Source organism: Netta rufina (assembly GCF_964035555.1).
Source record: "Netta rufina genome assembly, chromosome: 2".
NCBI classification, from domain to species: Eukaryota; Metazoa; Chordata; class Aves; order Anseriformes; family Anatidae; genus Netta; species Netta rufina.
This window is the reverse complement of record NC_140124.1, coordinates 155,111,348-155,130,354: the sequence shown is the minus strand read 5'-3', so window position 1 is coordinate 155,130,354 and position 19,007 is coordinate 155,111,348. Positions and strand designations below refer to the sequence as shown.

At 43.5% G+C, this 19,007-nt stretch overlaps 1 protein-coding gene across 3 annotated transcripts in view; it reads left to right on the top strand.

Moving 5' to 3' along the window:
- Nucleotides 1-13,897: 13,897 nt before the first annotated feature.
- PTK2 (protein tyrosine kinase 2) overlaps nt 13,898-19,007 on the top strand; it is a 191,577-nt gene continuing 186,467 nt past the window's right edge. For all 3 annotated transcript variants that reach the window (XM_084282052.1, XM_084282050.1, XM_084282051.1), the window contains exon 1: nt 13,898-14,074. The gene's annotated coding sequence lies outside the window, so the exon portion shown is untranslated. The remainder of the gene's footprint in view (nt 14,075-19,007) is intronic.

Below are 19,007 nucleotides of genomic sequence, written 5' to 3'. Positions count from 1 at the left end.
TTCTCTCCCCACAGCTTAGGCTTTTGGATTTGCCTTTTTGAAAAGTTTTTCAACTCATAGGTTTTTAACTTCTAGCCGGAGTTTTCACGTTGCCTCTCAGACAGAGCAGTTTCACTTCAGGTATTGAAGCTACACATTCCTCTTTTCAGGTCTCTAGGGGCATGAGGTGTTTCTGCTTCCAGAAACGTGTCTAGCATGTCAAAATGGAAAGATCTTTGCATTTTCATTTTTAAAAAGGTGGTGGGAAGCTTTTCAGACTGAAGTACTCTGTGATCTGAATATGCACTTCCCAAGGTAGGAGTCTAGCAGAGCTTTACATAGGACCAGAGCTTTATAGGAACATACAAGAAAGATGGAGAGGAGGAACATCACCCCTTTAAAGCTTACTAATTGCTGCCTGCATTACAGTTGTGACAGCCTGACGTTTTACAGCTCGTTTCTCTTAACAGCTGATAAATGGTTTGGTTTTATGTGCTATTCCTTGTCTCCAGAAGTTCACTTGCATCAACAAGAATAAGATCAACGTTCCCTTAGTGCAGCTGCAGCAAGGCAGCTGGCTGCTATCGATCCTATTAAATTCACCTCTCCTGCTTCTCTTCCAGCTTTACCAGGACCCATTTTCTGACCTTAATCCTGATGTTTTCCCTGCTGAGGTGCCACCTGACTCAATGGTAGACAGAATACTTCTTACCTTAGCTATCCACTTAGCTCAGTCTATAACGTGCTTTGAGCTCTTCAGATAAAACACCACAGAAGCGCAGGTGTTATTGAAACACACAGATGGGTAAAGCAGCCTTTCTGGAAAGGACTCTCACGTTCTCGACTGTCCTTGGCACATTCTGGACACTTAGGGCTGAACGTTTTCATTTAGACACAGAGCGATGGGTCAGCAATAAGAATGTTCCTTTAATCTATTTCATTCGAAACAGGTATTTCCATTTCACTCTGATTAAGAGGTAAATTAATAAAGTTTTGTTTGTTTGTTTGTTTTCCTGCCTTCTTCAATTAATATGCATGGTTTTGAGTATTTATGTAGAAACTTTTAACTATATTTAAGAAAACTCTGATGGTTTGTTTGTGTTTTTTTTTGAGCTAGGTGAACTCCACAGCCCAGTTCCCAATGCAGCCCCAAAAAAGCTTTACTGATTACAGCAGTATGGGGCTGGAGTGAAAAGCAGAGGACAATCATAATTTGAGTATTGCCATCGAAGATGCAGCATCTTAAAACCAAAGCACAAAGGATTCTGTCTATCATCAGGGAAACAGCAAGCCCGAGAAGTCAGAGGATGCTCAATTTGTCTGCCACGGTGAATGATCCCTGGCTGCTATGCAAGGAAGAGCAAAGCAGCGATGTGCATGGTTTGTAAAATCCCTTCTTTTATTTATTTATTTTTGAGGGTGTACAGCTTTGTAGGAGGGTGTTGGAGGACTTTATAGGGGAAAGGGAGATAAATCGCTCTTTTTTATCGCTCTTTTCAGGTACCTCAAGGGAGGCTGTAGCGAGGTGGGGGTTGGCCTGTTCTCCCACGTGCCTGGTGACAGGACGAGGGGGAATGGGCTTAAGTTGAGCCAGGGGAGTTTTAGGTTAGATGTTAGGAAGAACTTCTTCACTGAAAGGGTTGTGAGGCACTGGAACAGGCTGCCCAGGGAAGTGGTGGAGTCACCATCCCTGGAAGTCTTCAAAAGACGTTTAGATGTAGAGCTTAGGGATATGGTTTAGTGGAGGGCTGTTAGCGTTAGGTTGGAGGTTGGACTCGATGACCTTGAGGTCTCTTCCAACCTAGAAAATTCTGTGATTCTGTGATTCTGTGAAACCCATAGAACTGTTTGTAAAGTCCCCAGAGAGTGGTTTTTGGAGTGAACAAACCTAAACACTACAGTTTTTATTTCAGAGGGAAGCGTCTGACCGAATCCCAAGGACAGCTGGGACTGAACTAATGTTTATGCACTGCGGATGCTCAAGGGAAAGGACCCAAAAGTGAATGGGGAGCCGAGTCATTTAGGAGGGTGGAGGCACCTTAAAGGGAAAGAGGGGAACTGGTTGCCAAGAAACTACCTTGGGAAAAAAGCAAACACAAACAACTCCATGGATAAACGGAGGGTGGAGGCTGAAAGGAGGCTTCTGACTCGTGGCTAGCTTACTGTACACCCTAGGACTGGGAAGTTAACTGTTTTGTGGTTGAATTCGGCCAATTCAGGATGAGGCTCACACCACAAGGTGGATGGGGCTGACTCACGAGCTTCCTTTCAGAACCGACCTCCTCTGTGGGATGGTCCTAATCGATGCTGTGCCATCCTTGCCTCAGCACAGGTCCCCCCAGGTCTGAGTATTTCCCTTTACAGGAATAATAGTAAATATTAAATAATAGCAGTGATGTAAAAAAAAATAAATAAATAAAATAAATAAGATAAAATAAAATAATAAAACCACATAAAATATGCTTTTAGAATAAAACCATAAGATAAAGGGCTTACTCTCCAGTTGGGATGGACAGGGCCGGTTCTCACTTCTGCGGCCACATGATAGGAACAAAGGATTTGATTCAGGTCAAATTAATCACCAAAAAAGGGCTTGATTTCTTTTTGGACCAGGAGTATCATTAGCTCCTTCCTTATTCTGCTCTTCCAAAATACTTACTGCTGAACAAGAGAGGAAAAAGGATGAATCACTGCAAATATTTGGCCGGTTTAGCAGTAGTAAAAGCCTCTCTCCTATAGCAATCTCTTCCTCTGTGGGCTCACTTCAGCTTATTTTAGCTCAGGAATGAATGTATCAAGCATGTCTCTTGAAATTCAAGAGATAAATACTTTAATTTAGAATGAAAGGGCAAAATAATGAAGGAGTCTTGGTCTACGTACCTAAAAATAAACATGACCATGTCTTGTTTTCAGGGCATCAAATAGTCCACAGGTGACTTTCCTGCAATTCTAGTATTTGACGCTACAGCTGCAGTGTAAGAAAGACAACAGAAGCCAAATGGACTGTGAAACAGTCCTCATTTATTGTCAAAAATAGTCTAGTATTTGTATTATTTTTACTGAGGGAACATTGTTTGGCACAGTAGCTTAAAATAACACTGCCATTGCTAATGAATTTGTTCTTTTAAGTTGTGTTTCCTGTGGAGGATTGCTCAGGCAGAGATTGGAGGGATGCAGGGGCTGCATCCATCCCCACAAAAACCAGGGCTGCAAACTTTCTTATAACTTCTGCTAGAAATAAATGGAAAAGACTCCAACTCTTCACCAGCTCTAGAGAAAAGATATTCTCTCATCTGCAAGAAAATCAGATATAAAATTTAAATTCCTTACGTTCTATTGACAACTTTAATATATTTTATATAAATTTAATATTTGTATCTTTTCCACAGGCACGGTGCCACTGCTTTCAGACAGTTCAGTGGTTAAGTGGCTCATGTACCATACCAAAGAAAGCCTCCTAAGATAGTAATTCCAGGCACAAAACATTGAAAGTTACCTTTTTTTGTAGTAGAAGATATTTTGGAAAGGTTAAAGAAATGTTTTAAAACTTTCCAATTCACAACGAGAATTCCAGTGGTAAGACTTGAAGATAAAAATATTTGATATCAACAACAATCATTAAAAATTGATGGATTTATGTAAATATCAAAAACATTTGATATTAACAAAATATTTGATATCAACAACAATATCAACAATTGTACAATTAATAATTGATTTAATTAAAATATAAAGTTTTGTAAAAGAAGAGAACTAATTTATACCAAAGTCCAGCAGTATTTAAAAGACACAAGCATGTTTTACAGGGCTATGGTAAAAAAAGCTGCCAACAGTCTTCAGAAAAAAATCATAATAACAAAATGGCTTTGGAAATAATGTAAAGAATCTATAAGGTTGTTCCCAGCTATATAAATAACATTGCTAAGTAAAACTGTGTGAGGCTTGGCTAACTGAAAACAGAACTGGAAGCTGGGAACCCTGAAGGGACTTTCGGTAAGTTATTTCTCCTTTTCTATTTATACTTTCTGGATTGTATTAATTCTCTACAATACATACACGCATTTTGCAGAGCTTTGAGGTTGGTCTAAAGGCTGCTGAAGTCAACTGGAGATTTTCTGCTGATCTTGGGGTCGCCTCCCAACTGGGAGACGCCGAGCACTGCGCACCTTCACCCCGCACCTGCAGCATCGCTGTGGCAGATCAATGCAGGGCAGGCAGAGCAGATGTGACAGCACGCAGACTGCCTTTGGACCTTCTGGGGTTTCACCCCTTTGGATGACTCTGCTTGTGGATTTAGGAGAGGATCCTAAAATATAGGTATTCATTTCCCTTCCTTTTATCTTCTGTAGTAAGCTGATGCTCTAAGCACTCAAGAAGGTCCGTAAAGTTTTCAACAAAAAGGTCAGAGCGTGATTCAGGTGACTGCAGACATATCATTCAAGGTGAGATGGTGCACACTGTCCCCTCCTTTGACTTGATTTTCTCAAAGACTTTATAGATGCCTCACTCAGATCAGTTCTGATGCATCTTTTGGGAAGATATTTTCGAAGTGTTGCATCCTGCAAAGAAATGGGCCTGTTTGCTCCCCACGAGGATGGAGAGGAGGGAAATGAAAAAGGCTCAGAGCCATGCAAAGCTTCCATTATCTGGAAGAAATGCTGCAAACAACCTAATGTTTCTTTGTTTGGCTACCCAGACATTTCAGCTGGTGGTTCTGCAGCTGCTTCAGAGCTTCTGAGCTGGTCACTGTAATACCTTGATGTGCTCAATGAGATTTATTTTTTTTTTCTTTTCTTACTAAATCATAATAATGACCAAAAGCAGAAATATTCCCAAAATACCATATGTTTCTCAGAAGATTTACGTATGACGTTCAACACATAACTTAAGGAAAATAACATTCTCTGCAAATATTAAGATTTTCATTGCCATCTGGCTAGAAGCAATGAACTTTATTTCTATTCCTGACCTCAATACCTGTGAGTTTCTGTTTTCAGACAAATTGCAGGGCTCCCTTCCCTACAGCAAAGAGGAACCACTAAGTACCTCTAAAGACAATTTGTTTTTTAAGCATGAAATCTCTCAAACATCTTAACAGCCATTATTTTTTCCTACATTCCGGACACGTCCCTGATTTAAATCATAGCAAAAGACAGCATTGGGGGAACTAATAACAGGAGCTTGAAAAATCCCTACACTTTGGCACCTGCTTGGTACATAATTAACACCAACAAATAAAAAAGGCCGACAGAGGAGCTGATCTAGCAACATCAAAAGAAACCAGTAAGGAAACATTTGTTCCTCCGTTACACACAACCCCACTCCGTCCCTGGAACTGTAGAAGTTTTTTTGTAAGCTACAGATAAGAGGGTTGGGAAAACAACAACTATACGTAAAAAGAGAAGAAAGCCTAGCTTATACACGTGATCTTGAATGTTCAGACAGCTTCATCTTCCTAGCTGTGACACCCAGTGTCTTTCCCAGCTAAGGAATTACTACGCCTAATTTACAGACTGGAATTGGGGGCATCAAAACCCTAAATGACATTAAATCCCATGGGAAGCTGATAGCAGAGAAAAAAAAAAAAAAAAAAAAAAAAAAAAAAAAAAAAAAGCCTAACATTGCTTGTCCTTCTAACTTGTAAACTCATAAGTAATACTCTTACAAAGTCCATAGTGATGTGCAAAAAATACATTTTTAAATAAATAAGAAGGAATAATTCACAGCTGATTTATGAGGCCATTTTCTTCCCTGCATACCAAAACGGCCAGATAACTTTCTAGAGAGGCAGGCGTCCATAAGAAAGACATGTTTGGCTCTTGGAGAAAGAGAAAGCCATAATTGAGGACATTTGCTGTTGGTTTTTGTCTCTTGCTGTTTCTGAAGCAGCCTTTACTCGAAGCAATATTCTGTTTCCAAGCTAGATAGTCACACTTTTAAACTGGTTCAATAAAAATTAAAACTATTCCACTCTTTCTCGTGTAGAGAAACATTTTCAAGATCAAATTTCTATTTAAAGATGTGTTATAGGTGTTTCAGCTGCCATCAATTTGCTTTTCTATAGCTTCGAGTGACTTGCAACAATGTGAGATTGCCACAAAGGGCATGAATCTTTGTGCAGTCTTTCTGCTACAGCAATTGGTTTCAGAATAAAGGAACCTGAGAGAAATATTTGTGTTCTCCAGTGCTTGCCATGTCAAATCAAAATGGTGCACAACCTCAGGATATAGAAGAACATAACTGTTAAAGAACGTGGTCCACTCTTCAGGAGTTATTGAGATGAGTTGGGTTAGAAGGGACATACAAAGCATGAACTCACTCCTGTATGTGTCATAATCAACTCATTTAGTCCCCCAAAGCAAAGCACACTGGTTTAAGTCCAGCCAAAGGTATTCTCTCTTCCTTATTTTGATGCAATGCTTTTCCTACCAAGTGCAGAAACTCAGGTGTAGCATTGCGGTAGTCAGATATTAAGGCACTTCACAGAACATCTTGAAAATAGGCAGAGATGTTGAGCATGTGCTGAGAAAACCCGTAGGTAGAACTAAGAGTGTCTGGTGGCAAAAAAGACACTGTAGAAAATCTCTCTTCATCGATATACTGCAAGTACCTACACTCCAGTGAATGTCAGTCAGCACCAAAGGGACACAGAATAAAATATGTGTGAGCTGGACAATCCTGCAAAGGAAGTATTTTCTGATGCATCACCATCTTGTAAACATATCTGCTATGATAATTAACTCTACATTTTATCTGTTGCAGAGGCTCCATTCAAAGACTTTGTGCATGACTGGTATCCTTCTTCTTCAGTGTCCTAAATGATAGTAAATTATCATTTTGTAATTAGGCAACTGAAGAGCATGGACCTGAATTCAAGAAAATCAGTCTTTCTTTCTTTTTTTTTTTTTTAATTCTATTTTTATTTCAGCTTTCAAAGCAGTACAGGATGAAAAAATTAGAGGAACAACAGAAGCCTTCTACCTAGATACGCTCCTTCAGGCTGACTTAAACTTATGAGGTCATTTATTCAGCAGTTCCCAAATAATGACTTCATTCAGACAGCAGGGACTCCCGATGCAGCCATCGGAGAATAAATTCATGCAGGTCAGCAATATCCTGACTATAACTTAAAGTAATTGTTTTTTAACAAGAGGAAAATGTAATGCAGGGGGATCGTCTCTGAATATGGGATCAGGAGACTTGCCCCACCCCAGAACTAAGTGCTAGAAGGTGTCTCCTTCACCACTGCAATGCAGCTATCAAAGCCAAAGACACCTTTCGACCAGCAGAGCAACTGCAGCCCCTAGCCATCAGTCTGCTGTGGGAGTGCAGAGAAAGAATAAAATTTCCATTGCCACAGCTTTAGGGAGGATGGGGAGAACCCTAAAACTCAGGGGAAAGTCATATGGAACAAGCACCAGTCCTGTATACCATTCCTAAAATCCAAACCAAAATGGCATCACAGTCGATTCTGGGACAGACCTCACGATGACTGGTCACATTGCCACGACTCTCAGAAGTCCATCTACCTAAAATTAAAAATCAGGTTGGTGACAAAGCTGGAGATGCTACAACTGAATAAACAGAGTGGAAAATAAGGGAGGTATTAAAAGAATCAATACTCACAACAATTCAAAATCATTCATTGAATATGAGGCTGGCCAGCAAAGACCATCAACATCCAAAAGAAAAGTTTTCCGACTTAATGTAGTTCCCTCTGTTTGAAAATAAATCTACAGAAAATTATTCTCAGATGTCTAAACTGTTGTTTAAACAACAGCGAGGATTGCAGAAAGGAGAGTGTTTTTGTTTTCCCATTTACTCAAATCCTGAGAAGTAAATAAAAGAAAAAAAAAAAGGACAACTTCTCTCAAAGGTGGTCATCTAGACTGGACCACCATAGGTGTCCAGAAGTAATATTAGCTAATCTTATCAGAAATAGATAAGGCTTAAGTAAGTCTTAAAATAAGGAAGTCAAACTATTCCTCGGCAGCCACCCCTGACTTCCTTGCTGGCTGGACGGCTGTCCCATGGGCCCGGTGTCGCTCTGGCGATCGGGAGGATTAGATCTATACATCCACATCTGACTGCCAGAAGTGTGCTGAAATTTGCATTAAGTACAAGAACTCCTTTGATCAAAACATGGCATACATTTTACACATCAAGGGGCTCTACAGGAGAAGTGTAAGCTTACCAAAGCAGCTGCAGGGATTTGGGGAGGGATTTGACAGAGAACAGAGCGATGACATCGCTGTCACAGTTTCTGCAGAAGGCTGACTCGATCTGATTAATAACAAAGAAGCAGGACTGCATGAGGACAAAATAAAAAAAAAAAAATGAGATGTTTTAAGACCAGTTTGACAGCTACAAACATCAGGCTTGTGGGCTGGTTGGAACTGGAAGGCTGTATCTTTACTGGGAAAGCCACCAAGTGCACTCCTGGAAAGCAAACTCTGTTGCTCCGACCCCGAGTATCCCAAAAGCACGCACTCCTCAGGCCCCCTTCTCTTCCAGGTCTGTCTGAGAAAAGCGTGCAACACAGTTAAAGGCATCAAAATGGTAGAAAAATGTTTTTTGTTTGTTTGTTTGTTTCCCATCGGGAAATCTAGGAGATTATTATTGTGCTTCTAATTAAGACATTAACATTTGCTTTGGAGGTTGTAGTTAATAACAGCAACTCATCAAGAGGGTCCCCCAGCCACTAATTAGTTTTTTCCACAACCAATTTTCAACCTGAATTTTCCCTTCATATTCCTGTGTAGTTACGTCAATTTTCCTTGGAATTTTCCATAAGAATTTATTTGGGGTTCTTTATTGTTATTATTTTTAATAAATCAGTAATTATTTTATATTATTTTATATTATTTTATATTATTTATATATTTAATATATTTTTAAAAAATAATATTATTTTTAATAAATCAGAAATACTTCTTTTGGTGCCTTTCCATTCAGTTTATAGTCTAGACACTGTCCAGAGATGCTAATATAATGTTTTGCTTATTTTTTTTAATTAGGGGAGAAGCCAGAGATGTGCATTTTGTCATTACTAACATGTTGGTGCCTTATTTCACCAATGTCAGAGTACTGAGTAGACACCCTGTATACGCAGTTGAAGACTTCTTCATCTAGGGTTGATTCAAAGGATTTTAAAAAGCATTTTCTCCTCTTATGATGAAAGATGTGACTGTGTATTTTGTGAAATATTTAACGTCTTGCCATTTTCTCCTTTTTTCTAAACCCTCCTGCATTTCATTGTCACAGCTTGAATTAGCCCTGCAGTTCAGAGCTACCTGTCTCTCACCAGCCTGATCACTCTGGTTGTTTTGATGAATATTTACCATCCTGCAGGAAAGCTGAAGACGCCTGACTGCAGCTGTGCTCCAAAACACCGGAAAGGACTGGGTCTTTTTAAAGCTATTACCCCAGCTCCGTCGTTCAATAAAAGACAATACACGCTACACTATAATGAAGTTTCCTATCTTTTTGTTTATACCGTGCAGCACAGGTTTAATAACTGCTGTAAATTGAATGAGATAATGGCGTGGACTAGACAAATAATAACATTAGTATTCAACTGAATGCCTTACCTCAATATTAATTGTTCAATAATGACTTACAGAGGAAAGTCTCGTTTCCACCTACCAACAACCTCTGTGGAGACAGAGCTGGCAAGCAAGTTATTTTACTTTTCTGTACATATTTTCAAGGAATAGAAGAAAACAAGAATCTTAAAAGCCCAAGGTGTAAGTCATATCTCATAAAAGGTTATTTGTGTACAGATTTAGGCTCATTACCTAAGCTCTCGAGCAGTCAGTTGAGAAAAATAGATCCAATCAGAGAGGGATTCGTTGTTTTCTCAGTAGGTAGGATGGATGAACTTCTGAAGTGCCTGTCTTTCTGAAATGCAATTATTAGTTTGGATGAGAACATGGAGTTAGAGGGGGAAAAAAGGCAACTACAAACAGCAAAGATCTGAAAATGAATGCCTTATTGTCCATACAGAAACCATGACTATCATCCTAATGTGTGATGAATTTCTGCTGATGCTTTTATTCTGGGTTAACTGTTTAACTTGTCATTGGATTTAAACTTGAACATAGCTCCCCTCTCCCAGCTGAGAGCTTCAGTCAACAACTTTTATGGAACTTCCTCTACAATTGAATAAAAATTGCATTCTGTAAGGTGAGAGAGATTTCCCATCAAGTGTTTTATCAAAATAGGCATGTTGCTGAATGCTTCTGTTTTAATATTTTGCTGATGGACAAAGCAATGAGAAGCCAACAAAAAGTAATTTCACTAGGATATAAAACAACCACTTTTCAGGAATTGGTAGAAGACATCAATTTGATACTCGTGCCTGACAATTACGGTGGCTTTCTACAGCAGGGTTGATAAGAGAAGAGCAACTGATGGGCTTGTGCAAAGCATTTGACACCATCCCACACAATATCCTTGTCTCTAAATTGAAGAGACAGGGATCTGATGGACGGACCACTCAGGTAAGGAATTGGCTGGGTGCTCACACTCAAAGAGTTGTGGTCAGTGGCTTAATGTTCACGTGGAGATCAGTAATGAGAGATGTCCCCCTCTACTCTGCTCTTGTGAGAGCTCACTTGGAGTACTGCATCCATAAAATGGGGAGAATTGGTACACTGATGCTTCCCAGAGAATCTGCGGACAATGAAGGTATAAATACTCGGGAATAGTCACCATTTATTAGAGCAAAGATATGTGAAAAGCTACCTGAAACAAGAATGTTTATTAAACCTGTGTATCAAAACAGTAGGATGTACTATGTGTCATAGGAAGTGCGTATTGTTACTGCCTTACATGCTAAAGATACAGCTCTGGAGAGGAGCTATTTGCTTTCAGGCCTGTTCAGCCAGTGAACACTGCGTGCATGTGGCAACTCAAATACTGTCTCAACTTACCACTGTAAAAAATAGCGATAACAATATCCTCTTCACAAGTTTGTTGGGAGGCTAGTGCACTATGATGTCTTTGGATGAAGGCTGAGACAAAAGGAAACAATAATTGGGATCAAATGCTTGGATGGGTCATTTAGTGCAATTCCCTGTTACCACTAGTAAAAATATCATAAAAATTTATGAAGATACATTTTCCCTTTCCAGTAATGTACCTCCACTCCCTTCCCTGCCTATTACACAAAATATGCTTCTGTTTTTACTCATGCACTTCCTTCCATTTTTACTATCCCAGTTCCCAAGAGCATTCAATTTTTCCTGTGTGTTACTGTGAACATCCTCTTTATTGATGTCTCCCAACTTTCTGTCATCAGTAATTTTAATTAGTGTATTTCTACCTTTTTTTTGGCAAGAGCATCAATAGTGATCCCCAGACCAATAATTATAAAATAACTGAAATCATTCTTCCTTCCTTCCTTCCTTCTTTCATTTCTGCATAGTGGTCCAGCTTTGGCTGAAAGGGTAGAGAGTATCAGCTATCCTGTCTAGCCTACAGCCTGCTGAGCCAAGGACTCCCAGGAGACTGGCAGATTCATGTACAAACCCCATAAGCTAAGGAAGTCACTGCGTCTCCCATTTTTTGGCAGCCTAATGGCCCAATTCTTCTATAAAAGGTTGATGGTAATGCTGCACCTGTGTTTAAAGTTTCTAGGACTTATTTTTACACAGCGCTCAGTGTATTTGTATTGTGTTCAGAGCTTACCTGATAGATTGGGTCCCATAGGGGCTTGGGACATTTTAGTTGGGATTCACCTGATTTGAAGTAGCTATTTACAATCTAGGCATCTATTTGTTTAGCATGGCTCCCTTGTTTCCTTATAGTACCTGGAAAGCTAATCAACCCGGTCAGCGAGGTTTAGAGCATGACTTGTCTTGCCCTAAAGCAAACTACCGACGTTTGATCTGATGAGTCAGCCTAAATTCCATTGACTGCATCGACCCGTGCTCCATTGATGACAAAGAAAACCCAGCCAACTAGCTCAGCTGTAGATACACGCTCCCACTGAAGCATCCTACCTTCCATTTCCAGCCACAGGGGCAACTTCCACAGAGGTGAGAGCTTGGGACCTGCTCAAGCTGGGTCTGCCTGGGCTTCTCAGGCTCAACTGCCACTAAAGGTGAGAGATATAATAAGGATTTTTAAAGTGGCTGCTTCAAACTTCAGTTGTTGAATATATGCAATGACTGACAAGCATGCAAACACTGTTGCCATGCTTAAGTATCTCCTTGAAAAATAATATTCTGTCTTGATGCGTCATCAGGGCAATTAAAATGATTAGAGGACTGAAGCACCTGTTGTACAAGGACAGGCTGAGAGAACTGGGCCTGGTTAGCCTGGAAAAGAGAAGACTGAAGGAAGACCTCTTCGATGTGTATAAATATCTGAGGGGAGAGTGTCAAGAGGCTGGAGCTGGTCTCCTTTCAGTTGTGCCCAGTGAAATGATGAGAGGATAATGAGAGGTAATATCACCAAGCCCAACCATCAGCCAACACTACAAGTCTACCACTAAACCATGTCCCTAAGCACCACATCCACGCATCCCTTAAATACCTCCAGGGGTGGGGACTCCACCACTTCCCTGTGCAGCCTGTCCCAGTGCCTAACCACCCTTTGCATGAAGAAATTCTTCCTGATATCTAATCTAAACCTCCTCTGGCACAATCTGAGGCAGTTTCCTTGTGCCCTTTCACTTGTCACCTAAGAAAAGAGACTGACACCCAGCTGGCTACAACCCCCTCTCAGGTAGTTGTAGAGAGCAATGAGGTTAGGGCTACAAAGATGGTGAAGGGCCTAGAGGGGAAGATGTTCGAGGAGTGGCTGAGGTCCCTTGGCCTGTTCAGCCTGGAAAAGAGAAGGCTGAAAGGAAACCTCATGGCAGTGTACAGCTTCCTCATGAGGAGGAGCAGAGGGGCAGGCACCAATCTCTTCTCTTTAGGGGCAAGTGATAGGACCCTTGGGAACGGTGTCAAGCTGCGACAGGGGAGGTTCAGGCTGGATATTAGGAAAAGATTCTTCACCAAAAAGGGTGTCGCACACTTATCAGGCTCCCCAGGGACGTAGTCACAACACCAAGCCTGTCAAGATTTTAAGAAGCATTTGGACTGTGCTCTAAGTCATATGGTCTGAATTTTTGGGTAGACCTGTGTGGAGCCAGGAGCTGGGCTCAATGATCCTTATGGGTCCTTTCCTATTTGGGATATTCTATGAGGTCTCCCTTCAGCCTCCTTTTCTCCAGACTAAACCCTGGTTCCCTCATTTCATGTTTTCTAGCCCCTTCACCAGCTTCATGCTTTTCCTTTGTACACGCTCCAGCATCAGGCTGCCCAGGGAAGTGGTGGAGTCACCATACCTGGAAGTCTTTAAAAGACGTTTAGATGTAGAGCTTAGGGATATGGTTTAGTGGGGACTGTTAGTGTTAGGTCAGAGGTTGGACTCGATGATCTTGAGGTCTCTTCCAACCTAGAAATTCTGTGATTCTGTGATCTTTCAGTAAAACAAACACAGACGCACTGAGAACACCAGCTGAGCATGCAGAGCTACCCCTACCACTCAGGAGGGAGGACACAGGATGAAACCTCCCTTCTCCCACCCTCACCCCTTTACTTTTCCCCCCAACCCTGTGTGCACCTGGGGGGCTAGCAGCAACCACTGACCCCCCAAACCCCTCCAGGAGGGGGCTGCCTCCATAGAGGCGCTTGCGCGGGCGAGGCGGGGCTCTCCCCTTACAGGGGGGGCGAGAGGGGAGGCAACCGGACCCTTTTTTCTCCCTTTTTCTCCTTTCCCTTTCCCCTCCCCTCCTTCCCCGCGGCCATGTTAGTGCGGGGAGGGAGAGGGCAGCGGCGCATCCCATGGTGCAGCGCGCCGGGAGGGCGGGGGAGAGGCCTTGGGGTGGCCGGGGCAGGGGGAGAGGCAGGCAGCGGGTGGGGGGGGCAGGAGGGAGGAGGCTGCCGCCCGCCCCGCCGCGCAGAGCCACCGACAGCGGGGCTGGCAGGGCGATTTCACGGCTTTTTCTTCTTCTTCCTCCTCCTCCTCTTCTTCCTCCCCGCCTACTCGCTCGCCGCCCCTCCTCCGGGCCAGCTGGCCGGAGGCGGCTGCCCGCAGCGCGGTGAGTGCTGGAGGCTTGGGGAAGGAGGTTGGGGTGGGGGGGGGGACCGCAAGCATAAGGGGCCAGGCGGCCTGAACTTACATAACGGGCCCTGAGGGGGGGTGAGGAAGAGGAGGGAGGGGGAGGAAGGAGGAGATAACCCCCCCTTTTCCCTCCCCTTCTTTCCGCGCAGGAGGCGGCAGCGGCACCGGGGGGGGAGGGGGGGAACTGGAGACCCCCCCCCCTTGGGGCGCCCATATCCACCCTTGGGGCACCCATACCCATCTATGGGGCACCCACACACCCTTTAGGGTCTTCCCAGACCCCTAGGGGGACCCCCACATCCCCAGACCCCCCCACACAGCTCCGGGAGCCCATAGCGGGGGGCTGCGGGCGAAGCCGCTTCCCTGCCCCGCTGGGCGGCGTGGAAGGGAAAAAGGGGCAAGGGGGAGAGGGGAGCTGCTGCATCGCCCTTCCTTCCTTCTCCTTCTCCTTCCCTCCTCCTCCTCCTCCTCGTCCCCTGCTTCTTCTTCTCGCCCCCTGCCCCTTTTCCTCGCCCCCTTCCCTCCCTCCGTCGCCCAGGGCCGGTCCCGGCGGATGCTGCGGGACGCGGGGCCGGGCGGAGCGGGGCCGGTCCCTAAAGTAAACAAAGGGGAAGGGAAGGGAAAAGAAAGGGGAAAAAAAGGAAGGGAGGAGGACGAGGAAGAGGAGGGGGTGGTGGCCCCTTGGCCGCCCGGATCCCCCCCTTCGTCCCCACAAGGCGTGCTGGGGGAGCCCTGGTCGGAGAATGGGGTGGGAGCGTGGAGGTTTCTTTCTTCTCCGCTTTTTTTTTGTCTTTTGGGTTTGGTGGTTTTTGTTCCTTGCCTGCACCCTCTGGAGAGCAGGGTTAGGTCCAGGGAGAAGCGGTGGCAGCCCCCCTGGTCCTGCACACGGGGTAGGATTTGGGGCAGGGAACGGGGAGCGCCCCTCAGCTTGCCTTGGGGGTCCGCCACACGGGTTGCAGCAGAGCCTTTGTGGCGCTCGGAGAAACTGGATTTCTTCCTTTTAATTTCCCTTTCTGTAAACCCGATTCTGCACTACACCAGCCATTGACTTCTGCAGCTGTAACCGAGTGTATCTGCTCCGTTCCCGGGTCCCCTTTTGGGACGCACGCCGCACAAAGCCCGTTCTCATCCATTCTCCCAAACTTCCTTTACTCAGATGATGCTGGTTTGGAGCAGGGGGGTTGCCTATTTGATTTTTTTTTCCCCCCTTTCTTCTCTTTTTGGCTGAAAGACTGCAGTTTGCCGTGTTGCTCCTGTGTCCGCCGACTTGCCCTCGGTCTCGTCCAAGTGCCCTGGAAGCCGAGCGTGTCCCACAGGCCCCAGCACCGCGGTCAGGCTGCTGCAGCGTCAGCCTCCAGCTCCGTTTTTGGCTGTTTGATGAGAATAATAGCGGTGCTGTAACACTGGCACCGAACAAAAAGTTCCCTTGAAGGGAGAAACACTTGGGGATCCCTGCTGAAGTAAATGGGAAAAGTGGGATTTAATGGGCTAGCTTGAAAGCGGTGTTGCGATGCCCCTTAAAAATACAGATTATTTTAGTCTTTGGCTGTTTCAAACTTTTTTTTTCTTTTTTATTGTGCTAAGTGGAAAAGTCCCGCATTCCTCGCGGCTAATCTGCCTTCAGCATCTCTGATTTTATGAAACCTGGGGTAAGGTCAAGAGCACAGCTGGACGGGGGCCAGCAAATCCGGTTACGTAGCCATCGAGAACAGTGTGTTATCTTATTGGTGTTGGCCCTGTCCAAATTTCCACCGCTTCCTTTCTCCACCCATCTCCTTTTTTGTTACCTCCAAAATCGGGCTGTTACCCTTGCACATCTCTGTTTGGGGACGCCCTTGTCCCCACAGTGGGATTTATGGGATGAAAAGTAGAGCCTTTGGATTTCTTAGAGCAGGGTTTGTAGCAGAGAGTTTGTAAAGAATTTGTACGTGTACATTTGGGGCTGGAGCTCATGGAATAAATTCAGTGGAGGTAAAATCTGGGGTATTATAAACAAAACAAAAAAAAAAAAAAGAGGGAGGATGCACTTGGCTAGCTGCTGGAAAACATTTTATCTCACAGGACCGTAAACTCTTCTGGCTATTGAAAAAGAGGAATATGGTCTAGGAACTAATCTGCCTTGTACATTTAAAACCTGTTTTTTATATATTGGTGTTGAGCTCAGATTGATGCTTGTGTTGGTCGACCTTTTATCTTTGGGGAAGGTTGAAGCGTACGCCTAAAAGGAAGATGGCATCGTGCTTATTTGTCAGAAGCTCTAAACTCTTCGGCTTTGGGTATTATTAAAAGTGTTACACGTGTGGAGGTGACATGGCAAAGGTAGTGTTGGTACTGGAGTACTTCATCCAGAAATCAACATTAGAATAGCGCTTTCGAGTGTGGAATTGGCTGAAATAGCTTCAAAAAACTGGTTTAGATTCTAGATATCGAGTGTAGTGATGCAACCCGGCTTCAAAGTAGTTGCTTGTTGTTGAAAGGGCTTTTTAAATATAATGGTTTACCACACGATGACTAACGCTTGAAAGGGGGAAACCTTGGTTTTGTGAATTCCACCCAGCTCTCAGATGTGGGGGGGGATGATAGGCACGAAAAGAGGAGGAGTTCTTGGAAATGAAGTAGTGAGCCAGGTGGGTTTGATGGCTTAGCAGATTATTTTCTGTTTTGGATCCATAAATGTGTGGTGTTTTTTTTTTTTTTTATGAAGAGGGAAAATCCAGAAACTGAGCATCTCTGGGAAACAAGAAGTTATTTCGTGCTGTTTGCATAACAAGATGCATTTTCTCCCCCTCGCAGTCACTGCAGTGCATAGCAGCGCTGCCTGTAGGATGCTCCAACACTCATGATGATAACAGCTTGTTCCCATCCTTCCTCTGCCTCGGGATTTGTGGAAAAGTCTCTTTCACTATGACAAAGAGCTTTCTGTGCTCTCCAAGTGTGGTTTTGCAGCAACCCCATGTGCTTTATGTTCCTAAATCCCCGTGTATGCATTCACCTCTGGGTTTTTGGCAGTACCTGCAGTGGTGTTTAAAAAAAAAGTAATGTTTTGCAGAATACTGGTAATGTATACATTCAAATGTTGTCTGGTTTTCATTTTGCATCATTTCTTGTCTTAATTAGAACATCTGCAGCTTGAAACATGATATAGGTGGTTGTACACAGCGCCTCCAAGTTACTGTGTTCTGGATAAATGTCAGTAAATCACTAAAAGGTGTTTAACAAGGGTACTGTGAATTCATTGTCTTTTTCTTTTGTGCTGCAAATGCCACTCCGTAATGCTAGTAGTGAAATCTGGGGGGTTTTATTTGCTTCTTACCAGTAAGCTTAGGATTTTTCCTTTCAGACAGCTTTCAATGAACGTGCAAGTGTGTGACTGATACCTGCCTCCGTCACGTGAGGTTCCCAGCCTAAATCCATTTTCCCTCTCATCTCATGCGAGTGTAGCTCTAATATTTTGAGCACCACTGCTGGGTAACTTGCAAACACAGACATATTGACTGAATTTCTTGAAAAGGTTTTAATTAGAGGCTGGGATTTAATAACTGCAACAAATTCTTGCTGTATCGTTTCCATCTCTTGGATGGAGTGACAGTAGAAATGATGGAAGAACGCTTTAAAGTTTTAAATGTATTTATTTAGCACTCGAACTTCAGGGATTCTTGTCTCCCTGAATGGTAACTTCTGCAGGATTGACGTTTTGCTTTAAAATTGTCTGAAAAAAGCAGAACTAAATGCGTGTTAGTGTAGGATTGGAGCTTGTAAATCGCTGGCTCTTTCAGGTGAGTCTCTTGGTGTGTGTAGGGCTGACATTCAGGAACCTCTGATGGCCGGTGTGTTGCACCACAGCACTCAAACACTGGTTTATCGTGTCTGTTAGAAAGATGGGAAGGTGGAAGAAGGAGAAACTCAGCTGAGAGCGTGATAATGGATAGCTGGCTTTAAGTAGCCTTTTAACGTAGGAGGGGGAGAACTGCTGTGGATCTGAGCAAACAGCTTTCTGAAAGCTGTCTGTTCCTGTCACGTTTTCCCTCTTCAGGCAGTGGCTGATGGCTAATCAGATGAACTGCTGAAGCAAGTGTTTATTTAGGAGCTGAGCATCTTAAAGACCTCAGGTTTGTACTGCAGGCTTAAACTTTCCTTTTTCCTCTCCTTTTCCTTTGTAAGTTTGTGGTATTTCTACCATGAAGGCTTCCTAAGGTGTTTTGCAGGTTGCTCAGCATTTAGGGTTCCTGATGCTCTACGTCTTGCTTCCAGCGTGGCTTTTGAGTAGGTCTTTGCAAATAGAAAGTGGTTTTGTATCTAAAATAAATAAATACAAATCAGATGGCTTGGTTTGGTTTCCTCCACTTGTATTAGAGCAGCCCCAAGGGGCGGTTTGATTACCCCAGAGGGTTGTGCTGCGAGGTGTGTGAGCTACTAAAACCTGCAAGGGGAGGTGTTGAAAGCTTTTTCAGAGGGATGTGTTGGTGGATGGAGGCAGATGATGCTGGAAACCACGTATATGGAAGAAATAATGTCTGAGCATAGTCGGAGGTGGGATGAGAACCACTGAAACTCACCCCGCTGGCTGACAGTCCTCGAAATTCGGAGATGCACAAGGAAGAAATGGGAGAACAGTCTCTGAAATCTGGTTTGTAAGGTTTGTTAGCAGTATTTGTCGAGTAAAAAATCAAAATGGAAGAGGTAAATAAAAGCTGAAGGCTTTGTTAGAGAGGCTCTCATCATTCTCTTGTATCAACGTTAATTGTGGGTATATCGAAGGCTTCCTCAGATCCACAGCAGCCCACAGCTGAACTGATTAAAAAAACCCTCTCCTGTATCAGATTTCCTTTGTACCCTATGACTTCAAGACTTTTTTTTTTCCCCTCTAACACTGTGCATTGGGTTACCTGAGTGTCTTTTATTGTGCTCAG